General features: G+C 47.9%; 1 non-coding gene and 17 pseudogenes across 1 annotated transcript; 4 read left to right on the top strand and 14 right to left on the bottom strand.

The window, feature by feature from the left end:
• Window positions 1-257: 257 nt before the first annotated feature.
• On the bottom strand, window positions 258-366 carry LOC146523378 (5S ribosomal RNA; annotated as a pseudogene).
• Window positions 367-750: 384 nt separating this feature from the next.
• LOC146523377 (5S ribosomal RNA) lies at window positions 751-869 on the bottom strand (annotated as a pseudogene).
• Window positions 870-1,750: 881 nt separating this feature from the next.
• LOC146523376 (5S ribosomal RNA) lies at window positions 1,751-1,869 on the bottom strand (annotated as a pseudogene).
• Window positions 1,870-2,253: 384 nt separating this feature from the next.
• LOC146523375 (5S ribosomal RNA) lies at window positions 2,254-2,372 on the bottom strand (annotated as a pseudogene).
• Window positions 2,373-3,256: 884 nt separating this feature from the next.
• Window positions 3,257-3,375, bottom strand: LOC146523374 (5S ribosomal RNA; annotated as a pseudogene).
• Window positions 3,376-4,267: 892 nt separating this feature from the next.
• On the bottom strand, window positions 4,268-4,386 carry LOC146523373 (5S ribosomal RNA; annotated as a pseudogene).
• A 390-nt stretch (window positions 4,387-4,776) lies between these two features.
• LOC146523372 (5S ribosomal RNA) lies at window positions 4,777-4,895 on the bottom strand (annotated as a pseudogene).
• Window positions 4,896-5,787: 892 nt separating this feature from the next.
• On the bottom strand, window positions 5,788-5,906 carry LOC146523371 (5S ribosomal RNA; annotated as a pseudogene).
• An 891-nt stretch (window positions 5,907-6,797) lies between these two features.
• On the bottom strand, window positions 6,798-6,916 carry LOC146523370 (5S ribosomal RNA; annotated as a pseudogene).
• Window positions 6,917-7,306: 390 nt separating this feature from the next.
• Window positions 7,307-7,425, bottom strand: LOC146523369 (5S ribosomal RNA; annotated as a pseudogene).
• Window positions 7,426-7,815: 390 nt separating this feature from the next.
• Window positions 7,816-7,934, bottom strand: LOC146523368 (5S ribosomal RNA). Its single transcript, XR_014873478.1, has one exon. It is a non-coding gene; the product is annotated as a 5S ribosomal RNA (ribosomal RNA).
• An 893-nt stretch (window positions 7,935-8,827) lies between these two features.
• Window positions 8,828-8,946, bottom strand: LOC146523367 (5S ribosomal RNA; annotated as a pseudogene).
• Window positions 8,947-9,336: 390 nt separating this feature from the next.
• LOC146523366 (5S ribosomal RNA) lies at window positions 9,337-9,455 on the bottom strand (annotated as a pseudogene).
• Window positions 9,456-9,843: 388 nt separating this feature from the next.
• On the bottom strand, window positions 9,844-9,957 carry LOC146523365 (5S ribosomal RNA; annotated as a pseudogene).
• A 1,965-nt stretch (window positions 9,958-11,922) lies between these two features.
• On the top strand, window positions 11,923-12,041 carry LOC146523364 (5S ribosomal RNA; annotated as a pseudogene).
• Window positions 12,042-12,430: 389 nt separating this feature from the next.
• On the top strand, window positions 12,431-12,549 carry LOC146523363 (5S ribosomal RNA; annotated as a pseudogene).
• Window positions 12,550-13,987: 1,438 nt separating this feature from the next.
• Window positions 13,988-14,106, top strand: LOC146523362 (5S ribosomal RNA; annotated as a pseudogene).
• Window positions 14,107-14,490: 384 nt separating this feature from the next.
• On the top strand, window positions 14,491-14,609 carry LOC146523361 (5S ribosomal RNA; annotated as a pseudogene).
• The last annotated feature ends 354 nt before the right edge of the window (window positions 14,610-14,963 follow it).

The raw sequence follows: 14,963 nt of genomic DNA, 5'->3' as shown, positions 1-14,963 counted from the left end.
TTAGCATTTATCCAGCACCACAGGCCCTGGATTTTTGAAGATGGCCTCAGGAACCAGCACAGGGCCTGGTGTGGTGTAGTTAGCCTTGGCCAGCAGCACTGGCCCTGGTGTGTTGTAGGTGGCCTCAGCCAGCAGAACAAGACATTGGTGAAAACAGCCAAAAGCAATGTCGTTAATATGCCCTCATTAATGGGCAGCTGCTTTGGGTCTTTTAATACACTCCTTCTGTGGATCAAAAGCAGTTCAATGACATGAAAGGCTTACAGCACCAGGTATTCCCAGGCAGTCTCCCATCCAAGTACTAACCAAGCCCAGCCCTGCTTAGCTTCCGAGATCAGACGTGCTCAGGGTGGTATGGCCGTAAGCTTCCGGTTACAGCACAATGTGTCAATTTATGGAATCAAGTGATGAGGTGGCCAGTACCTGAAGTTACGAACACAATCCTATAACCCTACCGGCATGCTTGCCTAATACCCTAACCCAAAGACTCAGTTTAGCATTTATCCAGCAGCACAGGCCCTGGATTTTTGAAGATGGCCTCAGGAACCAGCACAGGGCCTGGTGTGGTGTAGTTAGCCTCGGCCAGCAGCACTGGCCCTTCTGTGTTGTAGTTGGCCTCAGCCAGCAGAACAAGACATTGGTGAAAACAGCCAAAAGCAATGTCGTTAATGTGCCCTCATTAATGGGCAGCTGCTTTGGGTCTTTTAATACACCCCTTCTCTGGATCAAAAGCAATTCAATGACATGAAAGGCTTACAGCACCAGGTACTCCCAGGCAGTCTCCCATCCAAGTACTAACCAAGCCCAGCCCTGCTAAGCTTCCGAAATCAGACGAGGTCAGGCGTGCTCAGGGTGGTATGGCCGTAAGCTGCTGCCCACAGCACAATGTGTCAATTTATGGAATCAAGTGATGAGGTGGCCAGTACCTGAAGTTACGAACACAATCCTATAACCCTACCTGCATGCTTGCCTAATACCCTAACCCAAAGACTCAGTTTAGCATTTATCCAGCAGCACAGACCCTGGACTTTTGAAGATGGCCTCAGGAACCAGCACAGGGCCTTGTGTGGTGTAGTTAGCCTCGGCCAGCAGCACTGGCCCTGTGTGTTGTAGGTGGCCTCAGCCAGCAGAACAAGACATTGGTGAAAACAGCCAAAAGCAATGTCGTTAATGTGCCCTCATTAATGGGCAGCTGCTTTGGGTCTTTTAATACACCCCTTCTCTGGATCAAAAGCAGTTCAATGACATGAAAATGAAAGGCTTACAGCACCAGGCAGTCTCCCATCCAAGTACTAACCAAGCCCAGCCCAGCTTCCGAGAATAGACGAGGTCAGGCGTGCTCAGGGTGGTATGGCCGTAAGCTGCTGCCCACAGCACAATGTGTCAATTTATGGAATCAAGTGATGAGGTGGCAAGTACCTGAAGTTACGAACACAATCCTATAACCCTACCTGCATGCTTGCCTAATACCCTAACCCAAAGACTCAGTTTAGCATTTATCCAGCAGCACAGGCCCTGGATTTTTGAAGATGGCCTCAGGAACCAGTACAGGGCCTGATGTGGTGTAGTTAGCCTCGGCCAGCAGCACTGGCCCTGTGTGTTGTAGGTGGCCTCAGCCAGCAGAACAAGACATTGATGAAAATAGCGAAAAGCAATGTCGTTAATGTGCCCTCATTAATGGGCAGCTGCTTTGGGTCTTTTAATAGACCCTTCTCTGGATCAAAAGCATTTCAATGACATGAAAATAAAAGGCTTAGAGCACCAGGTATTCCCAGGCAGTCTCCCATCCAAGTACTAACCAAGCCCAGCCCTGCTAAGCTTCAGAGATCAGACGAGGTCAGGCGTGCTCAGGGTGGTATGGCCGTAAGCTGCTGCCCACAGCACAATGTGTCAATTTATGGAATCAAGTGATGAGGTGGCCAGTACCTGAAGTTACGAACACAATCCTATAACCCTACCTGCATGCTTGCCTAATACCCTAACCCAAAGACTCAGTTTAGCATTTATCCAGCAGCACAGGCCCTGGATTTTTGAAGATGGCCTCAGGAACCAGCACAGGGCCTGGTGTGGTGTAGTTAGCCTCGGCCAGCAGCACTGGCCCTTCTGTGTTGTAGTTGGCCTCAGCCAGCAGAACAAGACATTGGTGAAAACAGCCAAAAGCAATGTCGTTAATGTGCCCTCATTAATGGGCAGCTGCTTTGGGTCTTTTAATACACCCCTTCTCTGGATCAAAAGCAATTCAATGACATGAAAGGCTTACAGCACCAGGTACTCCCAGGCAGTCTCCCATCCAAGTACTAACCAAGCCCAGCCCTGCTAAGCTTCCGAAATCAGACGAGGTCAGGCGTGCTCAGGGTGGTATGGCCGTAAGCTGCTGCCCACAGCACAATGTGTCAATTTATGGAATCAAGTGATGAGGTGGCCAGTACCTGAAGTTACGAACACAATCCTATAACCCTACCTGCATGCTTGCCTAATACCCTAACCCAAAGACTCAGTTTAGCATTTATCCAGCAGCACAGACCCTGGACTTTTGAAGATGGCCTCAGGAACCAGCACAGGGCCTTGTGTGGTGTAGTTAGCCTCGGCCAGCAGCACTGGCCCTGTGTGTTGTAGGTGGCCTCAGCCAGCAGAACAAGACATTGGTGAAAACAGCCAAAAGCAATGTCGTTAATGTGCCCTCATTAATGGGCAGCTGCTTTGGGTCTTTTAATACACCCCTTCTCTGGATCAAAAGCAGTTCAATGACATGAAAATGAAAGGCTTACAGCACCAGCAGGCAGTCTCCCATCCAAGTACTAACCAAGCCCAGCCCAGCTTCCGAGAATAGACGAGGTCAGGCGTGCTCAGGGTGGTATGGCCGTAAGCTGCTGCCCACAGCACAATGTGTCAATTTATGGAATCAAGTGATGAGGTGGCAAGTACCTGAAGTTACGAACACAATCCTATAACCCTACCTGCATGCTTGCCTAATACCCTAACCCAAAGACTCAGTTTAGCATTTATCCAGCAGCACAGGCCCTGGATTTTTGAAGATGGCCTCAGGAACCAGTACAGGGCCTGATGTGGTGTAGTTAGCCTCGGCCAGCAGCACTGGCCCTGTGTGTTGTAGGTGGCCTCAGCCAGCAGAACAAGACATTGATGAAAATAGCGAAAAGCAATGTCGTTAATGTGCCCTCATTAATGGGCAGCTGCTTTGGGTCTTTTAATAGACCCTTCTCTGGATCAAAAGCATTTCAATGACATGAAAATAAAAGGCTTAGAGCACCAGGTATTCCCAGGCAGTCTCCCATCCAAGTACTAACCAAGCCCAGCCCTGCTAAGCTTCCGAGATCAGACGAGGTCAGGCGTGCTCAGGGTGGTATGGCCGTAAGCTGCTGCCCACAGCACAATGTGTCAATTTATGGAATCAAGTGATGAGGTGGCCAGTACCTGAAGTTACGAACACAATCCTATAACCCTACCTGCATGCTTGCCTAATACCCTAACCCAAAGACTCAGTTTAGCATTTATCCAGCAGCACAGGCCCTGGATTTTTGAAGATGGCCTCAGGAACCAGCACAGGGCCTGGTGTGGTGTAGTTAGCCTCGGCCAGCAGCACTGGCCCTGGTGTGTTGTAGGTGGCCTCAGCCAGCAGAACAAGACATTGGTGAAAACAGCCAAAAGCAATGTCGTTAATGTGCCCTCATTAATGGGCATCTGCTTTGGGTCTTTTAATACAACCCTTCTCTGGATCAAAAGCAGTTCAATGACATGAAAATAAAAGGCTTACAGCACCAGGTATTCCCAGGCAGTCTCCCATCCAAGTACTAACCAAGCCCAGCCCAGCTTCCGAGAATAGACGAGGTCAGGCGTACTCAGGGTGGTATGGCCGTAAGCTGCTGCCCACAGCACAATGTGTCAATTTATGGAATCAAGTGATGAGGTGGCAAGTACCTGAAGTTACGAACACAATCCTATAACCCTACCTGCATGCTTGCCTAATACCCTAACCCAAAGACTCAGTTTAGCATTTATCCAGCAGCACAGGCCCTGGATTTTTGAAGATGGCCTCAGGAACCAGTACAGGGCCTGATGTGGTGTAGTTAGCCTCGGCCAGCAGCACTGGCCCTGTGTGTTGTAGGTGGCCTCAGCCAGCAGAACAAGACATTGATGAAAATAGCGAAAAGCAATGTCGTTAATGTGCCCTCATTAATGGGCAGCTGCTTTGGGTCTTTTAATAGACCCTTCTCTGGATCAAAAGCATTTCAATGACATGAAAATAAAAGGCTTAGAGCACCAGGTATTCCCAGGCAGTCTCCCATCCAAGTACTAACCAAGCCCAGCCCTGCTAAGCTTCCGAGATCAGACGAGGTCAGGCGTGCTCAGGGTGGTATGGCCGTAAGCTGCTGCCCACAGCACAATGTGTCAATTTATGGAATCAAGTGATGAGGTGGCCAGTACCTGAAGTTACGAACACAATCCTATAACCCTACCTGCATGCTTGCCTAATACCCTAACCCAAAGACTCAGTTTAGCATTTATCCAGCAGCACAGGCCCTGGATTTTTGAAGATGGCCTCAGGAACCAGCACAGGGCCTGGTGTGGTGTAGTTAGCCTTGGCCAGCAGCACTGGCCCTGGTGTGTTGTAGGTGGCCTCAGCCAGCAGAACAAGACATTGGTGAAAACAGCCAAAAGCAATGTCGTTAATGTGCCCTCATTAATGGGCATCTGCTTTGGGTCTTTTAATACAACCCTTCTCTGGATCAAAAGCAGTTCAATGACATGAAAATTAAAGGCTTACAGCACCAGGTATTCCCAGGCAGTCTCCCATCCAAGTACCAACCAAGCCCAGCCCTGCTTAGCTTCCGAGATCAGACGAGGTCAGGCGTGCTCAGGGTGGTATGGCCGTAAGCTGCTGCCCACTGGACAATGTGTCAATTTATGGAATCAAGTGATGAGGTGGCCAGTACCTGAAGTCACGAACACAATCCTATAACCCTACCTGCATGCTTGCCTAATACCCTAACCCAAAGACTCAGTTTAGCATTTATCCAGCAGCACAGGCCCTGGATTTTTGAAGATGGCCTCAGGAACCAGCACAGGGCCTGATGTGGTGTAGTTAGCCTCGGCCAGCAGCACTGGCCCTGTGTGTTGTAGGTGGCCTCAGCCAGCAGAACAAGACATTGATGAAAATAGCGAAAAGCAATGTCGTTAATGTGCCCTCATTAATGGGCAGCTGCTTTGGGTCTTTTAATAGACCCTTCTCTGGATCAAAAGCAGTTCAATGACATGAAAATAAAAGGCTTACAGCACCAGGTATTCCCAGGCAGTCTCCCATTCAAGTACTAACCAAGCCCAGCCCAGCTTCCGAGAATAGACGAGGTCAGGCGTACTCAGGGTGGTATGGCCGTAAGCTGCTGCCCACAGCACAATGTGTCAATTTATGGAATCAAGTGATGAGGTGGCCAGTACCTGAAGTTACAAACACAATCCTATAACCCTACCTGCATGCTTGCCTAATACCCTAACCCAAAGACTCAGTTTAGCATTTATCCAGCAGCACAGGCCCTGGATTTTTGAAGATGGCCTCAGGAACCAGCACAGGGCCTGGTGTGGTGTAGTTAGCCTTGGCCAGCAGCATTGGCCCTGGTGTGTTGTAGGTGGCCTCAGCCAGCAGAACAAGACATTGGTGAAAACAGCCAAAAGCAATGTCGTTAATGTGCCCTCATTAATGGGCATCTGCTTTGGGTCTTTTAATACAACCCTTCTCTGGATCAAAAGCAGTTCAATGACATGAAAATTAAAGGCTTACAGCACCAGGTATTCCCAGGCAGTCTCCCATCCAAGTACCAACCAAGCCCAGCCCTGCTTAGCTTCCGAGATCAGACGAGGTCAGGCGTGCTCAGGGTGGTATGGCCATAAGCTGCTGCCCACTGGACAATGTGTCAATTTATGGAATCAAGTGATGAGGTGGCCAGTACCTGAAGTCACGAACACAATCCTATAACCCTACCTGCATGCTTGCCTAATACCCTAACCCAAAGACTCAGTTTAGCATTTATCCAGCAGCACAGGCCCTGGATTTTTGAAGATGGCCTCAGGAACCAGCACAGGGCCTGATGTGGTGTAGTTAGCCTCGGCCAGCAGCACTGGCCCTGTGTGTTGTAGGTGGCCTCAGCCAGCAGAACAAGACATTGATGAAAATAGCGAAAAGCAATGTCGTTAATGTGCCCTCATTAATGGGCAGCTGCTTTGGGTCTTTTAATAGACCCTTCTCTGGATCAAAAGCAGTTCAATGACATGAAAATAAAAGGCTTACAGCACCAGGTATTCCCAGGCAGTCTCCCATCCAAGTACTAACCAAGCCCAGCCCAGCTTCCGAGAATAGACGAGGTCAGGCGTACTCAGGGTGGTATGGCCGTAAGCTGCTGCCCACAGCACAATGTGTCAATTTATGGAATCAAGTGATGAGGTGGCAAGTACCTGAAGTTACGAACACAATCCTATAACCCTACCTGCATGCTTGGCTAATACCCTAACCCAAAGACTCAGTTTAGCATTTATCCAGCAGCACAGGCCCTGGATTTTTGAAGATGGCCTCAGGAACCAGTACAGGGCCTGATGTGGTGTAGTTAGCCTCGGCCAGCAGCACTGGCCCTGTGTGTTGTAGGTGGCCTCAGCCAGCAGAACAAGACATTGATGAAAATAGCGAAAAGCAATGTCGTTAATGTGCCCTCATTAATGGGCAGCTGCTTTGGGTCTTTTAATACACCCCTTCTCTGGATCAAAAGCATTTCAATGACATGAAAATAAAAGGCTTACAGCACCAGGTATTCCCAGACAGTCTCCCATCCAAGTACTAACCAAGCCCAGCCCTGCTAAGCTTCCGAGATCAGACGAGGTCAGGCGTGCTCAGGGTGGTATGGCCGTAAGCTGCTGCCCACAGCACAATGTGTCAATTTATGGAATCAAGTGATGAGGTGGCCAGTACCTGAAGTTACGAACACAATCCTATAACCCTACCTGCATGCTTGCCTAATACCCTAACCCAAAGACTCAGTTTAGCATTTATCCAGCAGCACAGGCCCTGGATTTTTGAAGATGGCCTCAGGAACCAGCACAGGGCCTGGTGTGGTGTAGTTAGCCTTGGCCAGCAGCACTGGCCCTGGTGTGTTGTAGGTGGCCTCAGCCAGCAGAACAAGACATTGGTGAAAACAGCCAAAAGCAATGTCGTTAATGTGCCCTCATTAATGGGCATCTGCTTTGGGTCTTTTAATACAACCCTTCTCTGGATCAAAAGCAGTTCAATGACATGAAAATTAAAGGCTTACAGCACCAGGTATTCCCAGGCAGTCTCCCATCCAAGTACTAACCAAGCCCAGCCCTGCTTAGCTTCCGAGATCAGACGAGGTCAGGCGAGCTCAGGGTGGTATGGCCGTAAGCTGCTGCCCACAGCACAATGTGTCAATTTATGGAATCAAGTGATGAGGTGGCCAGTACCTGAAGTTACGAACACAATCCTATAACCCTACCTGCATGCTTGCCTAATACCCTAACCCAAAGACTCAGTTTAGCATTTATCCAGCAGCACAGGCCCTGGATTTTTGAAGATGGCCTCAGGAACCAGCACAGGGCCTGATGTGGTGTAGTTAGCCTCGGCCAGGAGCACTGGCCCTGGTGTGTTGTAGGTGGCCTCAGCCAGCAGAACAAGACATTGGTGAAAACAGCCAAAAGCAAGGTCGTTAATGTGCCCTCATTAATGGGCATCTGCTTTGGGTCTTTTAATACAACCCTTCTCTGGATCAAAAGCAGTTCAATGACATGAAAATTAAAGGCTTACAGCACCAGGTATTCCCAGGCAGTCTCCCATCCAAGTACTAACCAAGCCCAGCCCTGCTTAGCTTCCGAGATCAGATGAGGTCAGGCGAGCTCAGGGTGGTATGGCCGTAAGCTGCTGCCCACAGCACAATGTGTCAATTTATGGAATCAAGTGATGAGGTGGCCAGTACCTGAAGTTACGAACACAATCCTATAACCCTACCTGCATGCTTGCCTAATACCCTAACCCAAAGACTCAGTTTAGCATTTATCCAGCAGCACAGGCCCTGGATTTTTGAAGATGGCCTCAGGAACCAGCACAGGGCCTGATGTGGTGTAGTTAGCCTCGGCCAGGACCACTGGCCCTGGTGTGTTGTAGGTGGCCTCAGCCAGCAGAACAAGACATTGGTGAAAATAGCCAAAAGCAATGTCGTTAATGTGCCCTCATTAATGGACAGCTGCTTTGGGTCTTTTAATAGACCCTTCCCTGGATCAAAAGCAGTTCAATGACATGAAAATAAAAGGCTTAAGGCACCAGGTATTCCCAGGCAATCTCCCATCCAAGTACTAACCAAGCCCAGCCCAGCTTCCGAGATCAGACGAGGTCAGGTGTGCTCAGGGTGGTATGGCCGTAAGCTGCTGCCCACAGCACAATGTGTCAATTTATGGAATCAAGTGATGAGGTGGCCAGTACCTGAAGTTACGAACACAATCCTATAACCCTACCTGCATGCTTGCCTAATACCCTAACCCAAAGACTCAGTTTAGCATTTATCCAGCAGCACAGGCCCTGGATTTTTGAAGATGGCCTCAGGAACCAGCACAGGGCCTGGTGTGGTGTAGTTAGCCTCGGCCAGCAGCACTGGCCCTGGTGTGTTGTAGGTGGCCTCAGCCAGCAGAACAAGACATTGGTGAAAACAGCCAAAAGCAATGTCGTTAATGTGCCCTCATTAATGGGCATCTGCTTTGGGTCTTTTAATACATCCCTTCTCTGGATCAAAAGCAGTTCAATGACATGAAAATTAAAGGCTTACAGCACCAGGTATTCCCAGGCAGTCTCCCATCCAAGTACTAACCAAGCCCAGCCCTGCTTGGCTTCCGAGATCAGACGAGGTCAGGCGTGCTCAGGGTGGTATGGCCGTAAGCTGCTGCCCACAGCACAATGTGTCAATTTATGGAATCAAGTGATGAGGTGGCCAGTACCTGAAGTTACGAACACAATCCTATAACCCTACCTGCATGCTTGCCTAATACCCTAACCCAAAGACTCAGTTTAGCATTTATCCAGCAGCACAGGCCCTGGATTTTTGAAGATGGCCTCAGGAACCAGCACAGGGCCTGGTGTGGTGTAGTTAGTCTCGGCCAGCAGCACTGGCCCTGGTGTGTTGTAGGTGGCCTGAGCCAGCAGAACAAGACATTGGTGAAAACAGCCAAAAGCAAGGTCGTTAATGTGCCCTCATTAATGGGCAGCTGCTTTGGGTCTTTTAATACACCCCTTCTCTGGATCAAAAGCAGTTCAATGACATGAAAAAGAAAGGCTTACAGCACCAGGTATTCCCAGGCAGTCTCCCATCCAAGTACTAACCAAGCCCCGCCCTGCTAAGCTTCCGAGATCAGACGAGGTCAGGCGTGCTCAGGGTGGTATGGCCGTAAGCTGCTGCCCACAGCACAATGTGTCAATTTATGGAATCAAGTGATGAGGTGGCAAGTACCTGAAGTTACGAACACAATCCTATAACCCTACCTGCATGCTTGCCTAATACCCTAACCCAAAGACTCAGTTTAGCATTTATCCAGCAGCACAGGCCCTGGATTTTTGAAGATGGCCTCAGGAACCAGTACAGGGCCTGATGTGGTGTAGTTAGCCTCGGCCAGCAGCACTGGCCCTGTGTGTTGTAGGTGGCCTCAGCCAGCAGAACAAGACATTGATGAAAATAGCGAAAAGCAATGTCGTTAATGTGCCCTCATTAATGGACAGCTGCTTTGGGTCTTGTAATAGACCCTTCCCTGGATCAAAAGCAGTTCAATGACATGAAAATAAAAGGCTTACAGCACCAGGTATTCCCAGGTAGTCTCCCATCCAAGTACTAACCAAGCCCAGCCCTGCTTCCGAGATCAGACGAGGTCAGGCGTGCTCAGGGTGGTATGGCCGTAAGCTGCTGCCCACAGCACAATGTGTCAATTTATGGAATCAAGTGATGAGGTGGCCAGTACCTGAAGTTACGAACACAATCCTATAACCCTACCTGCATGCTTGCCTAATACCCTAACCCAAAGACTCAGTTTAGCATTTATCCAGCAGCACAGGCCCTGGATTTTTGAATATGGCCTCAGGAACCAGCACAGGGCCTGGTGTGGTGTAGTTAGCCTCGGCCAGCAGCACTGGCCCTGTGTGTTGTAGGTGGCCTCAGCCAGCAGAACAAGACATTGGTGAAAATAGCCAAAAGCAATGTCGTTAATGTGCACTCATTAATGGGCAGCTGCTTTGGGTCTTTTACAGTTTTTTCTGATTGCTTAAGCACATTTTTTTGTAACTATTGGCTATTTTTGCAAAACTCTACACACAAATAAGAAAACCTGTCACCCAATTATCAAAACATTGTAGTTCTCTTGCAAAAGCGAACACAGCTAGATTAACTCTTCACACCTTCGTAAAAATGGTGTTTTCGTATCAAACAGTACACACAAGCCATCATCTACTAAGCACACAATGCGCCAACTGCACACTGATGGTATGAATACAAAACACATCTGGCTTTTGCTTTCTCTGTGCACAACGTAGGCTATGTCAGTTTGAGCTCATACTTTTGTCATAGATCCATAAGCATAGACGGATCCAAACTTCAAGTACTGGTGTTTATTTACACACATCAAAACAAACACAAGTGTTTATTACCAAGTATAGGATTATTTGCAATCGCCATATTGACTATATGGGTTTCTTGGTCTGCAGTGAACATGCTTCCTCTGCCCCAGCATCTGGTCGTCTAGCAATTCTGTAAAGTAACAATTTCAGTATTTTTACATCTATGGTATTGTTGTGTTTCTCATCAGCATATGGCAGTGCTACAAATCTTAGTGCAAAGTGACTGTACTAACCGATTCTCATTTCAAAATATCCTTATGATACTTGCTACAGTGTAGCGGCTTGAGTTAGGCTGGACCCATTGGCCAGCTCCCCTCAGGGTCATTCCACAGTTGATTACATGGTCCACTATTGTAGCTCTGATGTCATCAGCAATTCTATTTCTTACTCTTCTTACCCTTCCTCTCCCCCCTCCTCGTCCTCCTCTCCCCCCTCCTCGTCCTCATCTTGCTCCTCCTTGTCCTTGTCGTCCTCTTCTTCCTACTTCTTCACCTCCAAGTCCTCTTCCTCGGCCTCCTCTACTTCTCACTCTTCCTGCTCCCTCCATTGTACTCCACACACAGAGCTTACCTGTATTATAGTGCTTAGGCTGATTGCAAAGTGAACTAATTATCTAAAAAAGTTTTCACATGTGACAGTGTGCCAGACAGTTGGCAAAATAGTGTAAATAATGGCCTTAAATGTGTATAATTTTGCTAGGAGTGTGTTGGAAATTTGGTAATTGAGTGTAAGCAGTGAGTTGTGCCTACAGTTTTGCAAAGTGTGTGTTACAAAATTGCAAACTGAGTGCAAAGCAGTGTTTGTGCTTTTAGTTTTGCAAACTCAGTGAGTGGTTTTGCTTGCTATTAAGTGTTAATAGTTTTAGGAATTGTGCTATAAGAATCACAGTTAGGGTTTAAGCATTCAGAAAAAACTGTAAAAGACCCAAAGCAGCTGCCCATTAATGAGGGCACATTAACGACATTGCTTTTCGCTATTTTCACCAATGTCTTGTTCTGCTGGCTGAGGCCACCTACAACACACAGGGCCAGTGCTGCTGGCCGAGGCTAACTACACCACATCAGGCCCTGTGCTGGTTCCTGAGGCCATCTTCAAAAATCCAGGGCCTGTGCTGCTGGATAAATGCTAAACTGAGTCTTTGGGTTAGGGTATTAGTCAAGCATGCAGGTAGGGTTATAGGATTGTGTTCGTAACTTCAGGTACTGGCCACCTCATCACTTGATTCCATAAATTGACACATTCTCCTGTGGGCAGCAGCTTACGGCCATACCACCCTGAGCACGCCTGACCTCGTCTGATCTCGGAAGCTTAGGAGGGCTGGGCTTGGTTAATGCTTGGATGGGAGACTGCCTGGGAATACCTGGTGCTGTAAGCCTTTCTTTTTCATGTCATTGAACTGCTTTTTATCCAGAGAAGGGGTGTATTAAAAGACCCAAAGCAGCTGCCCATTAATGAGGGCACATTAACGACATTGCTTTTGGCTGTTTTCACCAATGTCTTGTTCTGCTGGCTGAGGCCACCTACAACACACAGTGCCAGTGCTGCTGGCCGAGGCTAACTTCACCACACCAGGCCCTGTGCTGGTTCCTGAGGCCATCTTCAAAAATCCAGGGCCTGTGCTGCTGGATAAATGCTAAACTGAGTCTTTGGGTTAGGGTATTAGGCAAGCATGCAGGTAGGGTTATAGGATTGTGTTCGTAACTTCAGGTACTGGCCACCTCATCGCTTGATTCCATAAATTGACACATTGTGCTGTGGGCAGCACCTTACAGCCATGCCACCCTGAGCACGCCTGACCTCGTCTGATCTCGGAAGCTACGCAGGGTTGGGCTTGGTTAGTACTTGGATGGGAGACTGCCTGGGAGTACCTGGTGCTGTAAGCCTTTCATGTCATTGAACTGCTTTTAAACCAGAGAAGGGGTGTATTAAAAGACCCAAAGCAGCTGCCCATTAATGAGGGCACATTAACAACATTGCTTTTGGCTGTTTTCACAAATGTCTTGTTCTGCTGGCTGAGGCCACCTACAACACACCAGGGCCAGTGCTGCTGGCCGAGGCTAACTTCAACACACCAGGCCCTGTGCTGGTTCCTGAGGCCATCTTCGAAAATCCAGGGCCTGTGCTGCTGGATAAATGCTAAACTGAGGCTGTGTCCCATTTCAGGGTCTGCACGCTTGAAGTACGCGCACTACGCGTACTACGTACGGTGCGTACTATAAGTACGAGAAGTGCGGAAGTGAGAGGCTTGTGAAATGGGACGGTATATGCTTTGTCGCGCTGTTCAGGTTGCCTAGCAACCATGATACTAACCGCGAGACACGTTACATACAGCTTTGTTTGACAGAAATGAAGGAGAAAATTGTTTTGTTGGTCATTCATTTTTGTCATAACATCACTTTGATTAGTTGAGTATCTGAGGCTGAGACCACAGGACTGTAAAACATGATTCAAGGGCTTCATTTCTGTACTGAACAGTCATTTAAGAGTAGCTAGTAAATAATAATTAGTTAATGTTGTTCATGAGACTAAAGTCATCTCACTATGGTAATGTAAATATAATATGGCCAATATTATAGTATTGTCAGATTATTATGATTGATATATATATATATATATATATATATATATATATATATATATATATATATATATATATATATAAATAATCTATATCACTGACTTTCAGCTTGTTGTGTTTGTGGATATATGACTGACTTTAATTATCCATAAAATCATCAGATTCTCTGTAAGATTAAGGTAGACTATATGTATATTTAGAAGTAGAGGCTTTAAAACCAAGTTAATGCTGAAAGTACAAATATCACTAGTGTTACATAACTTTGCCGACATGTGGCCAACAGCAATGTTGTAATGTTCTTCATTATTAAACATTCGCACATGAATAAGTGACGTCATATTCATTACTTACTTTTGACAGTTCACTTTTCGGCCGCTCCCTTCTGCCGTATTTTGCGGCAAAATTATCCACACAGACCGCCGCGCTATGAATTGTGGGATATATGGGACCACGAAGCGTGCACCGGACCACGCTTGATATTTGGGGAAATTGACGGCGCATTTGGAGTATGCATTTGAAGTACACTTCGAATTGGGACAGCCGTCGTCGCGTGGCGGTGACGTAACCGCACTTAAAATGCGTACTTCAAGCGTGCAGACCCTGAAATGGGAAACAGCGTGAGTCTTTGGGTTAGGGTATTAGGCAAGCATGCAGGTAGGGTTATAGGATTGTGTTCGTAACTTCAGGTACTGGCCACCTTATCACTTGATTCTATAAATTGACACATTGTGCTGTGGGCAGCAGCTTACGGCCATACCACCCTAAGCACCCCTGACCTCGTCTGATCTCGGAAGCTAAGCAGGGCTGGGCTTGGTTAGTACTTGGATGGGAGACTGCCTGGCAGAACCTGGTGCTGTAAGCCTTTCATGTCATTGAACTGCTTTTGATCCAGAGAAGGGGTGTATTAAAAGACCCAAAGCAGCTGCCCATTAAGGAGGGCACACTAACGACATTGCTTTTGGCTGTTTTCACCAATGTCTTGTTCTGCTGGCTGAGGCCACCTACAACACACCAGGGCCAGTGCTGCTGGCCGAGTCTAACTACACCACACCAGGCCCTGTGCTGGTTCCTGAGCCCATCTTCAAAAATCCAGGGCCTGTGCTGCTGGATAAATGCTAAACTGATTCTTTGGGTTAGGGTATTAGGCAAGCATGCAGGTAGGGTTATAGGATTGTGTTCGTAACTCCAGGTACTGGCCACCTCATCACTTGATTCCATAAATTGACACATTGTGCTGTACGCAGCAGCTTGCGGCAATACTACCCTGAGCACGCCTGACCTCGTCTGATCTCTGAAGCTAAGCACGGCTGGGCTTGGTTAGTACTTGGATGGGAGACTGCCTGGGAATACCTGGTGCTGTAAGCCTTTCATTTTCATGTCATTGAACTGCTTTTGATCCAGAGAAGGGGTGTATTAAAAAACCCAAAGCAGCTGCCCATTTATGAGGGCACATTAACGACATTGCTTTTGGCTATTTTCACCAATGTCTTGTTCTGCTGGCTGAGGCCACCTACAACACACCAGGGCCAGTGCTGCTGGCCGAGGCTAACTTCACCACACCAGGCCCTGTGCTGGTTCCTGAGGCCATCTTCAAAAATTCAGGGCCTGTGCTGCTGGATAAATGCTAAACTGAGTCTTTGGGTTAGGGTATTAGGCAAGCATGCAGGTAGGGTTATAGGATTGTGTTCGTAACTTCAGGTACAGGCCACCTTATCACTT

The sequence above is a fragment of the Neolamprologus multifasciatus genome, chromosome 3, assembly GCF_963576455.1.
Source record: "Neolamprologus multifasciatus chromosome 3, fNeoMul1.2, whole genome shotgun sequence".
Taxonomy (NCBI): Eukaryota; Metazoa; Chordata; class Actinopteri; order Cichliformes; family Cichlidae; genus Neolamprologus; species Neolamprologus multifasciatus.
The sequence above is the reverse complement of the archived record's forward strand: the minus strand, read 5'-3'. Positions and strand labels throughout refer to the sequence as shown.